This window comes from Triticum aestivum, chromosome 6D (genome assembly GCF_018294505.1).
Source record: "Triticum aestivum cultivar Chinese Spring chromosome 6D, IWGSC CS RefSeq v2.1, whole genome shotgun sequence".
Classification (NCBI taxonomy): domain Eukaryota; kingdom Viridiplantae; phylum Streptophyta; class Magnoliopsida; order Poales; family Poaceae; genus Triticum; species Triticum aestivum.
Window position 1 is genome coordinate 457,348,248 of NC_057811.1, and position 14,826 is coordinate 457,363,073.

At 44.5% G+C, this 14,826-nt stretch overlaps 1 long non-coding RNA gene across 1 annotated transcript; it reads right to left on the bottom strand.

Moving 5' to 3' along the window:
- Window positions 1-4,781: 4,781 nt before the first annotated feature.
- LOC123141982 (uncharacterized) lies at window positions 4,782-7,887 on the bottom strand. The gene is made up of 4 exons (XR_006470489.1): window positions 7,528-7,887; window positions 6,529-6,786; window positions 4,978-5,230; window positions 4,782-4,889 (listed from the first exon to the last, which is right to left on the bottom strand). It is a non-coding gene; the product is annotated as an uncharacterized lncRNA (long non-coding RNA).
- Window positions 7,888-14,826: the final 6,939 nt, after the last annotated feature.

Here is a 14,826-nt window from a genome sequence, read left to right on the forward strand (position 1 = left end):
GTCATACGCATAGGATTGTCATGGTTTGTTTTATGTAAGATCGAAAATGATGCACCAAGTCATGTAGGAAAGGATTCTTGTGATCTGTGTAGATTGGATAGACAATCATGCAGAGGCCTTTGGACGTGTAGTTGAAGACGAAAGCATATATTTATTTTATCATGGTTGTTTCAAAAGCATACCAAACAACAGTCTAAGCAGCAAATAATCGATAGCTAAATGCTCAGGATGGTCATAGTGGATTACATAAGATCCAAAAGGATGATAAACACAGAAGTCTTGATAGGCTTTATACTAATATTAAGTTATATATGAAGGGTAATGCAGCAGAAAACAAAAAAATTCCGACCTACGCACCAGCCCAGGACCACTATGAAGACTGCATACAAGGTTTGATCTTTTTCGTTACCGACTCGTAGCGCAGCGGGAAGTAGAGTCGATGACGATCGGCGGTGCAGATCCCCGCAGCTAGGATTTACACCTCCCAACCGCGAGGATGTAAACCCTCATCTGCTCCTCAGACAGCTCTCCGGAAGGCGGTCAAACAGCCCCCCGGACGGTGTCGCGGACAGCCCTTCGGGAGGACCTTCGAAACTCGAACGGTCACTCGGACAGCCCTTCGGGAGGACCTTCGAAACTCGGACGGTCACACGGACAGCCCTTCGGGAGGCACTCACGAACTAAGACCGAAACTATGATCTCTCTATAGAGTTGCACACATACGGTGTCATCTATCCGGCAGGGCTTCGCCGTCCAGAACTAGTTCCTGCCAGAACCCAGACAGCCTTACGGCTCTACGAAACTCTTTTCGTAGGAGGGAGAGAAGAAGCCAGATAATTCATGGCATGTGTATGAGAGCAAGGGATGAGTGTGGAGGGCTGCCCCTCCACCTCTATTTATAGGAAATCCCAAGGGGTAGGGTAGTTTCACACAAAAACCCAAAATGCACATGAATGAAGTCCTTCCACAAGGACCTAGGAGTGAAACCAATGAACAAGAGGGTCCCCAAGATGAGATACCCCATGTGGCCGGCCACACCCCCATGAGGGGCCCAAAAAATGGCTCCTATCCATCCATGTCATCCCCAAGATCTTTTGGAGCAAAGCCCCAAAAGGTGGCTTTCCATAAAGTAACCATAAAGCTGATTTTCACTATTCACGACGACATTTTTCAGCGTCTGGTCGAACTAAAAATATTTATGTGGGCTAAGAACATTTCCAGTACCCACTAAAATGATTTTCAATGCGTTCCGAAACAATTCCGGTTTTAGTGATTTTCATCTGCGAAACGCATCTGAAGTGGCTCCGGCAGCTCCGGAACATTTCCGGTTTTTATCTCAGAAAATTCCAAAAAGCTTCCAGAATGATTCTGGCATCCTCCAAGAATTATCAGGCATGTGCCGAAACCAATTTGACTTAATGGTGTATCCCGAAACAACTTTTCGGTATCATCGAAACTTATCCGATGACCTCTCTCTGCGGTACGATTCCGCTGTCCGAAACTTTTCGGTGTCCGAAACTTTTTCGGTGATTTTCTCTCAGACTCCCTGTCTAGTATTCAGCAGATAGATGACCCTTAAGTGTGTGACCCTATAGGTTCGGTGAAGTATAGACATGACCCGGAACCCCTTCCGATCAATGATCAACATCGGAGCCGTGGACACCCATATTGACCCCTATACCCACACGAATAAATATTCGAGTGAACCTCCAGTTGCCGTGTGCTATTCCTGTTGCTTCGCGATATGTTACAAATACCCGAGGTTAGACATGTTGGCATTCCCGTGGATCAACAACTTGTCCACTATGCTAGTTACCTCGTTACCGGTTTTGTTCTCTTTTCTCGTTTCGTGTTCCGGCATCCCCGTGATCAAATCACAAAGTGTCTGGCCAGACGATGATGGACACCGTAACACCGAGAGGGCCCGAGTATATCTCTCCATCGTCGGAGGAGCAAATCCCAATCTCGAGCTATCAAGTCACTTAACATACTTTCCCATGAACCCGTAAGCCGCCGTAATAGCCTTCCAGTTACGGATGACGTTTAACAAACCCCAAAGTTCATGAAGCAAGCATGAAGAAACTCGATACTCTCATGGTCTAAGGAATTATGCAAACATTAACTATCTCTGTGTTATAAACCATTAACTTGTGACGAATGTATCTCATAGCATAACATCAATTCGGGTCGATTCAACACAAATGTCCTTCCTGACATTGTGCCCTCAAAATTGCTTGGCATAGACATGCCCATGATTGGGAAAACATAATCATCATGCAACACTTGAGCTAGTCTTAGAGGCACGACTAGGAATACATTTTACCGTTTATTATTCCACACGTGCATATGGGTTCTCCCCAGAGCCTTTATGGATATACGGGCTCGGGAACCACATCAGTTATAGCATGGAACATAAACATAATTATGAACAGGGAGATAATCAATAACATTTATTATTGCCTCTAGGGCATATCTCCTACAATATAACAAGGGGCTTTTGCAGTTGGCTTATATTGAGTAGATGATCAGACGCAGTCCCTTGGAAGTGCATTTGAAGGCGAAAGCATATGCTTGCCCTTTGTTCATGTCTGCGTGACGGAAGAAGTTGCTCCAGCCTTTAGTGATGGTGGCCCTTTTTGTCAACACCCTTGATAAAGCGGGTTGTGCCAGCGGTAGTTCCATCTCCAGTAGGGATTGGCAGTTCACCACGGTCAGCATCCATGTGTGGGAAAAGGGAACCCGTAGAAAAGGGAACGCTAAAGTACTGAAAATAACAGTAAAGGTTAGTTACTATATCATTTTATACCATGCTATTGTATGAAATTGGACAGAGCAATTGCAAAGGATTACCATTCTTTTGCCGTCTGTTGCAAATGTTTCTGTCATGTGGCACACATAGTAGCGATCAGGCGTGGTGGTGCTGCGGATGATCTTTCACACTCTACGAACATTATGGTTGTAGCACAATGTGGCGACTAAACTCATCTAAGTAGTGGATGCAAGGCTCACCTATGTTAAATTGTATAAAGCTATATCTTTTAGCAGTTGTCGTGAGAGTTGTTGGAATGAGAGGAGTAATGTAGCCCTTAACACGGAGAATGTACTTTCCTGCCTTTAGATGGATTTTTTGCCTTTCAATCCTGCCCAATCAGGCGCACTCGATCCCACATATATTCAAACCTGCATGAACTCTAGATGAACCGCTAGCTGCATTCCACTCCACTCCGTTCCACCCCACCCTCTCTACTTCCCCTCCGCCCCCAAACTCCTTTCGGGCGATCTCTGGCATGGTGGTCAGCGGATCCGAGTCCTACGCATCTTGATCCGTTGACTGGAAACTCGTCCCACATAGCCTCTAGGAGAAGAGATGGTTATCCGCATTGTGCTCCGTCGATCTCGAGAGGAGTCTGCCCAACATCGCTCGTACTCCATCTAGCGGGAACCCATTGCGTCCACCCAAATGACGCACGGATCCGGTGCGACGCGCGTCGCCACTGCCTCGCTGGAGGCGGTGTGATCCGTCTGGTGTCCGAACGCTGTGGCGGATGCTCAACCGCTTCATTAGTGCACCGAGGCGGAGGTGCACATCCGCTTCATGTCAGACGCAAATATGGCGTTGTGTTCCCACCATGCGGGGCAGTGGGTGTGGGAGCCGACGATAGCTCTCGCGATAGGCGTGACGGAGTCGCACTCTTCGACGTTGCAGCGGGTGATCGGTGACCCCTGACGCCACAACCGCGTCGTGATGGACGTGTCGGCCTTCGACCACGGCGGATCCATCGTCAAGCTCATTTCCACCGGCGACATGCAGGCTCCAGGCTCTGACAAGAGTAGGTCATGGGATACATCAGCACCTCGAGTCCCATGAGATGATGCGTGTCCCATGTCCTACTCTACCTCGTCGGTGACCGCACTTCCACTCCAAGGGGCACAACCAGCCGTTGGACATGGACACTGCCGGTACAATAATGACGGTCACCGGTGAAATTTTAGAATAGTTTCATGTTACATGTAATTGTATAAATTTGATGATTTGCAAATGGGATATCCGATTGTGGAAACAATTTTTATGTGTTGATCAATCACTGTCTGCAGACACATCCGGACACGTCCGCAGACCTTTAGATAAGGATTTTGATACTTGTGGTTGCAGATGCTCTTATATCAAGATAAGTGGGAATAAATTTGATGAAACAATACAGATTATACCAGTTACATAAAGTACAAATTAGCACCAAAGATAAAAATACAACCGTGACATTGTGAGAAAGAACCACACACTCTGGAGTCTGGACACCTATACACACGGGTTGACACCTATACACACGGGTTGCACATATAACGCCAGAGATAACCACGTGGTGGACTGTTAGCCTTGATTCCATCGATCAGTTCATCCTCTTCCTCTCCCCACTGTACTGGAGAAAACACCTGGTGAAGGCGATTCACGCTGGGCTCCATCTTCGCGGTGGATCACGCTGCAGCTTCACGGGGGAGCGGATCATGCTGCAGCTCGAAGGCACTGCGGCTCCCACTGCATCTGGGCAGCCTGGCAGCTCCCGCTACAGCTCGGAGCTGCGGAATCTGCAGATGGCGCCGATGTCACTCGTATCAGCGAGCCAAATCCTCACGGTTGCTGTTGTCACTCCCTGCCGAAGATGGCGTCTCTTCTGGCAGCCTGGCACTCCCTGAAGCTGGTGACTTTCCATGGCTAGGGAGGCTCCAGCAAGCCCACGGCAGTCGCCGTTGCCGCTCAGGTAAAAACTAACCTCCTTCGGTGTTTTATGAATATGTAGAATTTTTGTGATTCAATTTGACTGTAGCACGAGGGGCATCATGATCTACTATTTTGCTGAGATTAGTGGCACGGCAAAGTACATATTCATTTTCTGAAAAATAGAACAAGATGCAGGGACTGATCACTCGTAGAAGTAAACTCCAAAAGGAGAAGCTTATAACTTCACTAAATAACTATACCAGGAGCAACATTACTGTCTGCATCCTCATGGTCTCGTCATTTACAACAGGCCCAGTTGGAAAATGGCCTGTCAGGCCATTGACGTTCCTGACGTGGTGCATCGGCCCACATCGCTGAACCATCGCCGGAGTTGAACTTGTTGATGGACAGTGACGGAATGCATCCACTGAACAAAGTAAGCACTTTCCTGTTTTTTTATCTAATCTCTCATTCTTACCTTAGACATACAAATGAAAAAAGAGGTACCTGAGACTAAACAAAGAGAAACCAAGATACCGAATGAATACAGAGTGATATGAAAATAGAAAACGAAATGTGAATAGAGACCAAAGACTCGGAAAACAGAGAGTAAGAACGAACACCGAGGACCTAGCACTACTATGTTAATAGGCAAGTCGTGTTGATACTTAGATGAGTGATTCAATGTTGAGTACTAATTAGTGGCTGGGACTGCTCCAATCATTGAGCTGGTTATATTGTATATAATACATAGTTGAGTGATGGCCTTTAGATGTTTCAGATGCTAAAGAGTATTTTCTAATTAACATATACATTATGCTATGCATCCTGACATATGCCCTGTTCATCATTTAGTGTATCTAAGAAAATTCATTGTTGGTGTATCTAAAAAACACTACATACCAAGAGATGAAAGGGCCAAACTGCGCCAATTAAGATTGCAATATTTGTTATCTTCTTTTATGAAACAAATGAGTTACGTGCTGACCAAATTAAACCAAAGTTTGTCATCCTTGTTCTATGCAAACGCAAGGGAGGTGTGGCTATTCTCTAAAATGCAACAAACTCACATACATTCTCATATATACAGTCTTTGTTCACTGGCAGGTTTTTCATAATATTTAGAAGCACGAGATAATACTCCCTCCGTCCCAAAATTCTTGTCTTAGATTTGTCTAAATACGGATGTATCAAGTCACATTTTAGTATTAGATACATCCGTATCTAGACAAATCTAAGACAAGAATTTTGGGACGGAGGGAGTAGTAGTAAAGGACTAAAAGAGAAAATAATACCAGAGGTAATGAGCATTGAGCAACACCAAAAAACCTTGTGAAAAAAGGCTTATTGTATTTTTGGCATCTTCCAGATGCTACAGATAGATACCACAGCCCGACAAAATCAATAAATCTACCGCAATAGTTAATCTATTGTACTGTATCAATTTCTTGTGCTAACCAAAATTCATTGTTGGTGTATCTAAGAAATACTATATACCAAGTGATGAAAGGGCCAAACTGTGCCAATTAAGATTGCAATATTTCTTATCTTTTTTTAAGAAAGAAATGAGTTCTTTGAATGCAAAGAACAGATAAGTGCTAACCAAGAATTAAGTATGTTCTGATGTAGATTTCTTACCAGCATCTCTAGCATAAAGGAAATCAATGTCAATAACAGCCTCTAAAATCTCAGTACATAAAAATTAAGATGCTTCTTAAGTGTTTTTTCTGTTTCCATAGTAACTCATCGAGCTTATTATAGCAGCATGAACAGTCAATACACTTCGTTAGTACGCAGACTGAAATACATACCACATATTCTTGCCATCTCTTACACTTGATGATCACATATTGTACTTCTGATTGCACAATCCTCTCTTTCTCGAAGAAAATACATCACTATGAATCAGTGGGTTCCACATAGTCCGTGCAACGTCATGGAATTCAAAGCTGGTGCATAAATTTGTCCTGTAAATCCACCATCCATATGGCAAAGTAGACATGCTTGTGTACTGGCCTTTACATGAACATTCTCCAGGCTGAACATTGACACATCTTCAGAAAAACTCGCTGAAAGAAAATATAAAATATATAGAAAGCTCTAAATATGCCAATGTGCAGTGGAAATATATGTTGACCCAACCATGATCTCTACCGGCAAATGCTACTTTATCTAAAATATACATACTTCAGTACTTAGAAAGTGCAAACAATATGTACATTGAGGAATCTACCTTGGCCTTCAGTTTTTTTTTTGAGAAAACGCAAATGGCTTTTGCGTTTCATTGCATTGGAAAGAGAGGGAATTTACATCCTCCTAGGAGGCAGGTTTACATAGCCAGCTTTGACAAACTTTTACACATTGCTAATGTAACTTGTCAAGGGAAAAAAACAGGCCACCATTTTTCATTGCTGGGAAACATCTAATGCTAAATATAACCAAACTTAGCTAATTATTTATGTACACTAAATCCAAATAAAACTAATGAACATTCTCTCTCTTGGCTCATTATAAGTGAAAGTGTAATGCGGTTTTGTGAGGCTAGGACTGAATATCAACAAAAGGAAGAGCAAGAAAGAACAAATAACATCTACCTCTAGGCTGAACTTGTTCTAGCTAATTAGTAGGCTTAACGAACTCAGTATGTCTCCAAGCAAAATGACCAATGAGCATATGATGTAGTTCTACTATTTAGTTTCAGGCATAAGCAGTTTCTGCTACCTATGAACTTCATATAAGCATTTTATCTTAGAATTTTGCACGGTCTCAAAGAATATGCAGCAGTAATTAATATTCACAGCCGTTCTTACCTCAAAAATGGTATCTACTAGATCCAAACAAGCTTAAATGATCCTCATAGCGTAGCTTCAGTTGCTTTCAGTAGCATGAAAACTCCGAAAGCATAATCTATTCTCAATCCTGTATAAGACTCACGTTTAAAGCCTCTTGGTGCATCCGATTTTGATTCCTTGCAGTCAAAATAGAAATGTCACTCTGCACCAAAGTTATTGTTCCACTAAGCGACCTGAGCGAATAAACACTCCTGACCAAGACCAAGGCCTCGACCACAGAGACACGGTCATCTTTTGAATGTGTCTTCAACTTAAGTGCCTTTGTGGGAGAAAATATGTAGAATCTCTTGTCATCGGACTTACTATCCCGAAATGAGGACACCTAGAGACATAAGAACAAATTAGGACCACTATGTTAATGACGGGGAAACCTTTCGATGAAATTTCATCTAAACTACCAAATTTTATCTAAATAACATAGGATTTTAAACAAACTGTTAGTGCACAACAAGATGATGGCGGCATGGAAGGAAATTCATAATTAGAGGTCTACCTTTGAGTGGTACCATAGATGTACTGAAAAGAGTTGTGGCATAGATTTTGTTGTTCGCATATACCCTGCAACGATACTCGGCCTATGGAATTCCTAGACTTGTCAGCATCAGATGCAGTTTTATTTATCCTACAAGGAATTCTGCCTTTTGTTGGGATATTCTGCAACTTTCAGTAATATAAGACAACAGTTTCAGCTGAGGGTTCAAATAACTAATGATTGTAGATACAGTAAGCAGGGTAAAGGGACTATACTCACGAAAATATGGATGTCTCTTATACATACGAACACACCTGGTTTATACACAATTGGCTACTATGCCTATATAGGATCACAGGTACACAATCTATCTACTTTGGATGAGACAAACTTACTCTTTATTTACCAACTAAACAAAATAGCTAGAGTACCAAGGTATATCGTGTAAACTATCTACTCCAGTAATTTTCATATGGAATGTGCTATTTGTTAACCAAGCTGATTATACTATCTTTACCTGGGAAAGGAGAGCAATTGTAAAATGGGTTAGTTACAGAAGGAGACCTAACCTGAGTAATCGTTTGGAGTTGGCTGTTAGTTGATGATGCAGGACCTGGCGAGCCTTGTTCATATAGTCCTCCGGTAGCCATGGTCTTCTTCTGTAACAGCAACATAGAATGGTGGTCAAAGTCACCTCTAATTACCAGTGTTAATCTTCTATTGAACTCCATATGGGCACCAAACGTTGAAGATGACAAACTTATAACAACATATACTCTGAAATCACAGAAGCAGAGCTGGCTAGAGAAGTAAATCATTCTCAGATGCTACAACAACTATGATTATAAGACAAACTATCAACCATTGCACTATATCTCAAGAATTTATAGTGTAATCACCAAACAAAGTGGTAATCAAGGCAATATCAATCTGACAAATTCAACAACTGCCGACCGATGATGTTTTAGTCCTTTTGGTTTACTAACTCAGAGGAACTGTAACAAAATCACTTTTTGGTCAATAGCATCAAGTGATTCTTTGAACTCAGAATTAAGAAAGAATGCCAGAACGCAAAAATCAGAACACCATGCAACATCACAAAAGAACTCTTAACATTGTCGCCGTTTCTTTTGAACTAGAAGTTAATAGAATTCATCACACTGTAAGCAACTAATTTTGAAAAATACATGTTGTACAAACATAAGCAATTCAATAGGAAGGTGAGGTCCTTGACAGTAATGCTAGCCTAAAGACCATGCTCTCCTGAGTCGAGATTCATTTAAAAAAACAAAAGAGATGGAAGCCGAGCACATTGCACAAGATTCCAGAGTTGCACAAAGAGAGAGGGAGGGGAAGAAGGATTGGTTGAAGCCCACCTTGACATGTTGAAATCAGCCAAACTCGCCGGCCAGTTGCAGTTGCCTCGGGTGCCCCGCTGGGACACACGATAGGCACCTGCGCCGCAAGCAGCCCTACCCCTCGAGCACCTCATCGTGCACCCGGCAGCGGAGGCCGTGCCCGCCACCACGGATGTAGAGCTGGTCCAGTGCAGCAAAGATGTTGCAGCAAAAATGTTGGCCTGCTTTCCTCTGAACTCTTCTTACACCCAGAAATAAGTTTAATTAGCATACAAGTGCGAGCTGAAAGAAGGCTTCAAGAAATAGTTTAAACCAGAAAATGAATAATATTAAGCTAAGCTTTGAGGGTAGGACGTGAATTCCGAATTAGATGACCGTGAGGTTGCCAAACTCGCTACTGCTTGAACATCAACTATAATTATTAAGATCAAAATCAGCATCTTTTGCAACTAATGCAGAGTGTGAATTTCTCTGCACACAAAAAGGCTTTGTAGATTCAGTATAGTCGACACAATCATAATGTATTAACTGCTTTCCTCAAGATCCCATGACTAAAAGCTATGGAAACCAAATTGTAAAAATATGAGCGTTAGTACTTCTTAGGTAGCAGAAGAAATCGGTGGCACTTCAACAAGAGCCAAACAGAGGGGAGGACACGGGCACAAAAATTTAGAGGATGGAGGCGAGGACGCAGGAACAAACCTCTAGGGTGGTCAGACGGCGTCGTGAGGGCTGGACAGATCCGGACGTCTCTGCGGCCCACGCTCCTCCTGCCGTGACGGCGATGGCGCCATGGACCCGCTGCGGCTCGAGCTTCTCCCTTTGAAAGATCGTGGATGTCGCCTAGAGGGGGGGTGAATAGGCGCTTTAAAATAATTACGGTTTAGGCTTGAACAAATGCGGAATAAACCTAGCGGTTAATTTGACAAGCACAAAACCTACAACAACTAGGCTCACCTTTGTGCACCAACAACTTATGCTAAGCAAGATAAACAACTAAGTGATAGCAAGATATATGACAAGAAACAATATGGCTATCACAAAGTAAAGTGCATAAGTAAAGGGTTCGGGTAAGAGATAACCGAGGCACGCGGAGACGACGATGTATCCCGAAGTTCACACCCTTGCGGATGCTAATCTCCGTTTGGAGCGGTGTGGAGGCACAATGCTCCCCAAGAAGCCACTAGGGCCACCATAATCTCCTCACGCCCTCGCACAATGCAAGATGCCGTGATTCCACTAAGGGACCCTTGAGGGCGGTCACCGAACCCGTACAAATGGCAACCCTTGGGGGCGGTCACCGAACCCGTACACTTTGGCAACCTTGGGGCGGTCACCGAACCCGTACACTTTGGCAACCCTTGGGGGCGGTCACCGGTACCCGTCAAATTGCTCGGGGCGATCTCCACAACCTAATTGGAGACCCCGACGCTTGCCCGGAGCTTTACACCACAATGATTGAGCTCCAAACACCACCAACCGTCTAGGGCGCCCAAGCACCCAAGAGGAACAAGCTCAAGGGCACCAAGCACCCAAGAGTAATAAGCTTCTCAACTTGTAACTTCCACGTATCACCGTGGAGAACTCAAACCGATGCACCAAATGCAATGGCAAGGGCACACGGAGTGCCCAAGTCCTTCTCTCTCAAATCCCACCGAAGCAACTAATGCTATGGAGGAAAATGAGAGGAAGAACAAGAAGGAGAACACCAAGAACTCCAAGATCTAGATCCAAGGGGTTCCCCTCACATAGAGGAGAAAGTGATTGGTGGGAATGTGGATCTAGATCTCCTCTCTCTTTTCCCTCAAAAACTAGCAAGAATCCATGGAGGGATTGAGAGTTAGCAAGCTCGAAGAAGGTCAACAATGGGGGAAGAACTCGAGCTCAAAGGATAAGATCCATTGGGGAAGAAGACCTCCTTATATAGTGGGGGGAACAATCCAACCGTTACCCCCACTTCAGCCCCGCAGAGAGCGGTACTACCGCTCGGCCAGCGGTACTACCGCTTGGCCCTATAAGCGGTACTACCGCTCCCCCTCGCGGTACTGCCGCTGGGCCCAGAGCGGTACTACCGCGGTGGCAGGGCGGTACTACCGCAAACGAGCGGTACTACGGCTCCCACTGCCACGGCTAGTACCGTAAAACCCGACACGAAAAAGACCCCTCAAATCGAGGCGGTACTAGCACGAGACCGCAGCGGTACTACGGCTGGGGGCTACCAACGGTACTACCGCTCTAGAGCGGTACTACCGCTTGTAGCACCCAAGCAGTACTACCGCTCCGGCCCGCGGTACTACCGCTAGGAAACCAAAACTGCCATAACTTCTGCATATGAGCTCCGAATTGAGCAAACTCAAGCTTGTTATAGTAAGAAGAGGCAGGGGAGGTATGCCAACAAATAGAGGAGTGAAACCTCCAACCGAGAAGAACCGGCATAACCTCCAACATTGAAAACATAATAGAAGATGCGAGTGAACTCCGTTTTCGATGAACTCGAGCTTGTCATCAAGATGACCATAAGCTCCAAAACTCACAAAGAGAAGAACCAAACAAGAACCAAGAAAGATGATGCAAGGATGCAATGGTTTGAGCTCTCTACGAATGATATGATCAAGCTACTCATTGAGAGCCCCCCTTGATAGTACGGCAATCGATCCTATAACCCGGTCTCCCAACTACCATCATGAGACCGATAAAATAGAAAACCTATCAAGGGCAAACCTTTGCCTTGCACATGGTCCACTTGAGCTAGATGATGACAATCTTGACTCCCTCAAGTTGGCCACCTTTCTTGGTTGCGTTGGCTCGATGAAGACTAGTTGATTGCTCCCCCATACTCCACTATGGGTGAGCCACTCTTCCGCACATCTTCACAAGTCCATTGTCACCACAATGGACGGCAAGCTTCAAGCATTTGATCTCTTCATGATGCTTCGCTTGAACTTGCACACCGCAACCTAACCCCACAAAGAACTCTCACGAAGATCATGGGTTAGTACACAAAGCGTAATTGACAATGCTTACCACACCATGGGATCGCTTGATCCCTCTCGGTACATCTTCTACGCTTTGTGAGTTGATCAAGTTGATTCACTCTTGACTTAGTCTTGATCAACCTTGAATCTTTTCAACTCTCTTCATTTGGATGATGTCTTGAAGATATACATGAATGATCACACAATCTTCTTCTCCAAGACATGCTTGCAATAAGCTCAACTCTCACATGACCAATCTTTGGATAATTCCTTAATAACACCTTGGTCACCACATAAACTCCTTGAAACCAACACATGGACTTCAAGAAATGCCTATGGACAAATCCTTCAAATATAACTCAAGGCAACCATTAGTCCATAGAGATTGACATCAATTACCAAAACCAAACATGGGGGCACCGCATGTTCTTTCACCCTTCAATCAGCATAAAGTTAGCACATATTAGAAAGGTAATGCCCCAAACAGATATCACATAATAAAGTGCCAAGAAAATATGCAATTGATTACAACTTTCATCAGACAGAAATATTAGAAAGATCCATCTCACACAAGGATCATCACACAAAAATATTAGAAATATTAGTTATTGTTAGAGAGAAAGGGGCAGAGGTCATGTGCCGCGGCAAGGTGACACAAGGAGGGGCAGGAGACATAATTAGCACAGTCAGGTATGCACTCATCAAGGAACCGAAGAATCAACCAGTAAAAACTGGGAGAAAAAGATGGCGAGGACGCAAATGTGCAGCCGAGATCGGAGAGGAGTGAGAAACGAAGGGGAGGAGGGGAGAAGCGAAGGGAAGGCGGGGAGATTACCTGTCGATGTGTGCGGCTCCAGAGGGTCGCTCGCCTCCGCCCCTCGCGTGCACTGCCATGGCCCTCTCCAGATCAAGCGAAGAAACTCGGGCGACCGCCATCCCAATCCATGAGGCCCCCAAGCCTCTCCTGCATGTATGCATCTGCCGGTCCCTTCCCCTCCCATCGGGGTCGCTGCTGGTCTGGTCGACGCGCCGTTGCTGCCCTTCCAGCTGCTGCCACACCCGCCACGCCCGCCAGACCCCCATCGGCCGCCAACACCCAGCCCCTGCTTCCGCCGGCTCTCAGGCTCTACGCGCGCCCCCACTGATATTCTCTCACGACTGTCCCGCTCGCCGTGGATGGGAGCGAGGAGAGCGGCGAATGGGAACTGGATGGGGAGGCAGGGCTCGAGGACGAAAGGGATTGGTGGTGACGAGGGTAAAGGGAGAGAGACAGGCAGGTAAACGAAGGACCTCACCAGGCACATGTACCCAAGAGACCGACGAATGGGCCCAAGGCTCTTTGACGAGGAAGAGTCGCAGCTAGGTGGAAGCGAGCATGGTGCGAGTAGACGGCTTGAATCCACCCACCCGCCTGCGCGAATCCACCCACACACTTGACAACCCATGATCGATTTGCCCCTGCTTTCACCCGGACAGAAGCACACACACATGTCGGTTCGAGGCTGGCCTACGCGCAAGACTGGCCCATGCGTCAGTTGCTCTAGCCCGAACATGTAAACTAAAACATCCAACAAATGGTTGAATCATGAATACGCAAAGCATATTGCTTACAAGACCCACCATGCAAACGGTCATCATAATTACTTTTGAAGCTTGTTTTCTGACCATACCAACATAACTGAATATCAAGATGATCAGGGCAAACAAATTATTAACAGAACCATGTATGCTTGTGCAGCTAATCAGGCATCTCACTAAAACAGATCAGCGAAGATAATTTGCTCCTAGAATCATATGTTCTGATGCAACGAATGAAACATCTATATCAAACAGCCACTGAAAAAACATTTATAAAGTGCAGTGGATAAGGATTTTTGTTGATGCTCTCAAATTCTCTCTGCCTGATCACAACAACTGCTTTAACCTAGACCAATGATAGTCCTGTATGTCATATAAGGTAAGAAGAGTGAAGTGGATAATGATTTTTTTTTGTTAAACAGAACATAGTTTACAGATATTTCGTCAATTGCTTTATCCAGAACATCAACAAGACACTCAAGATGCTATGCATACTGGCAGCCATCTAATCCAACAAAAAAAAATCAACAGCAAGCCCCCTTAAGAAGCCAACTGTTATATGTTTATTTTATAAATAGTAAAACATAAGCATTAACATTCCTTTAAGCATGAAAATGAAAAAAAGAGGATTAAACAGTTAAAGGAAGAAATAACCACCTTTTTTTGTCAAGCCATTCCTTTTCAGTGAACCTTTGTTAGGCAAGCCTTGTGGCATCTGTAACCCTGAAATTTAGTAAACCCGTGATATATGTGACCCCTATAATTTAGTAAACTAGTGATATCTGTGGCCCTAGAAGATACTGTAACATATTGTAATGGAATATAAGATAACATTGCCAAGAAAGCGTTTAAATACTAAAATCAACATACTTAC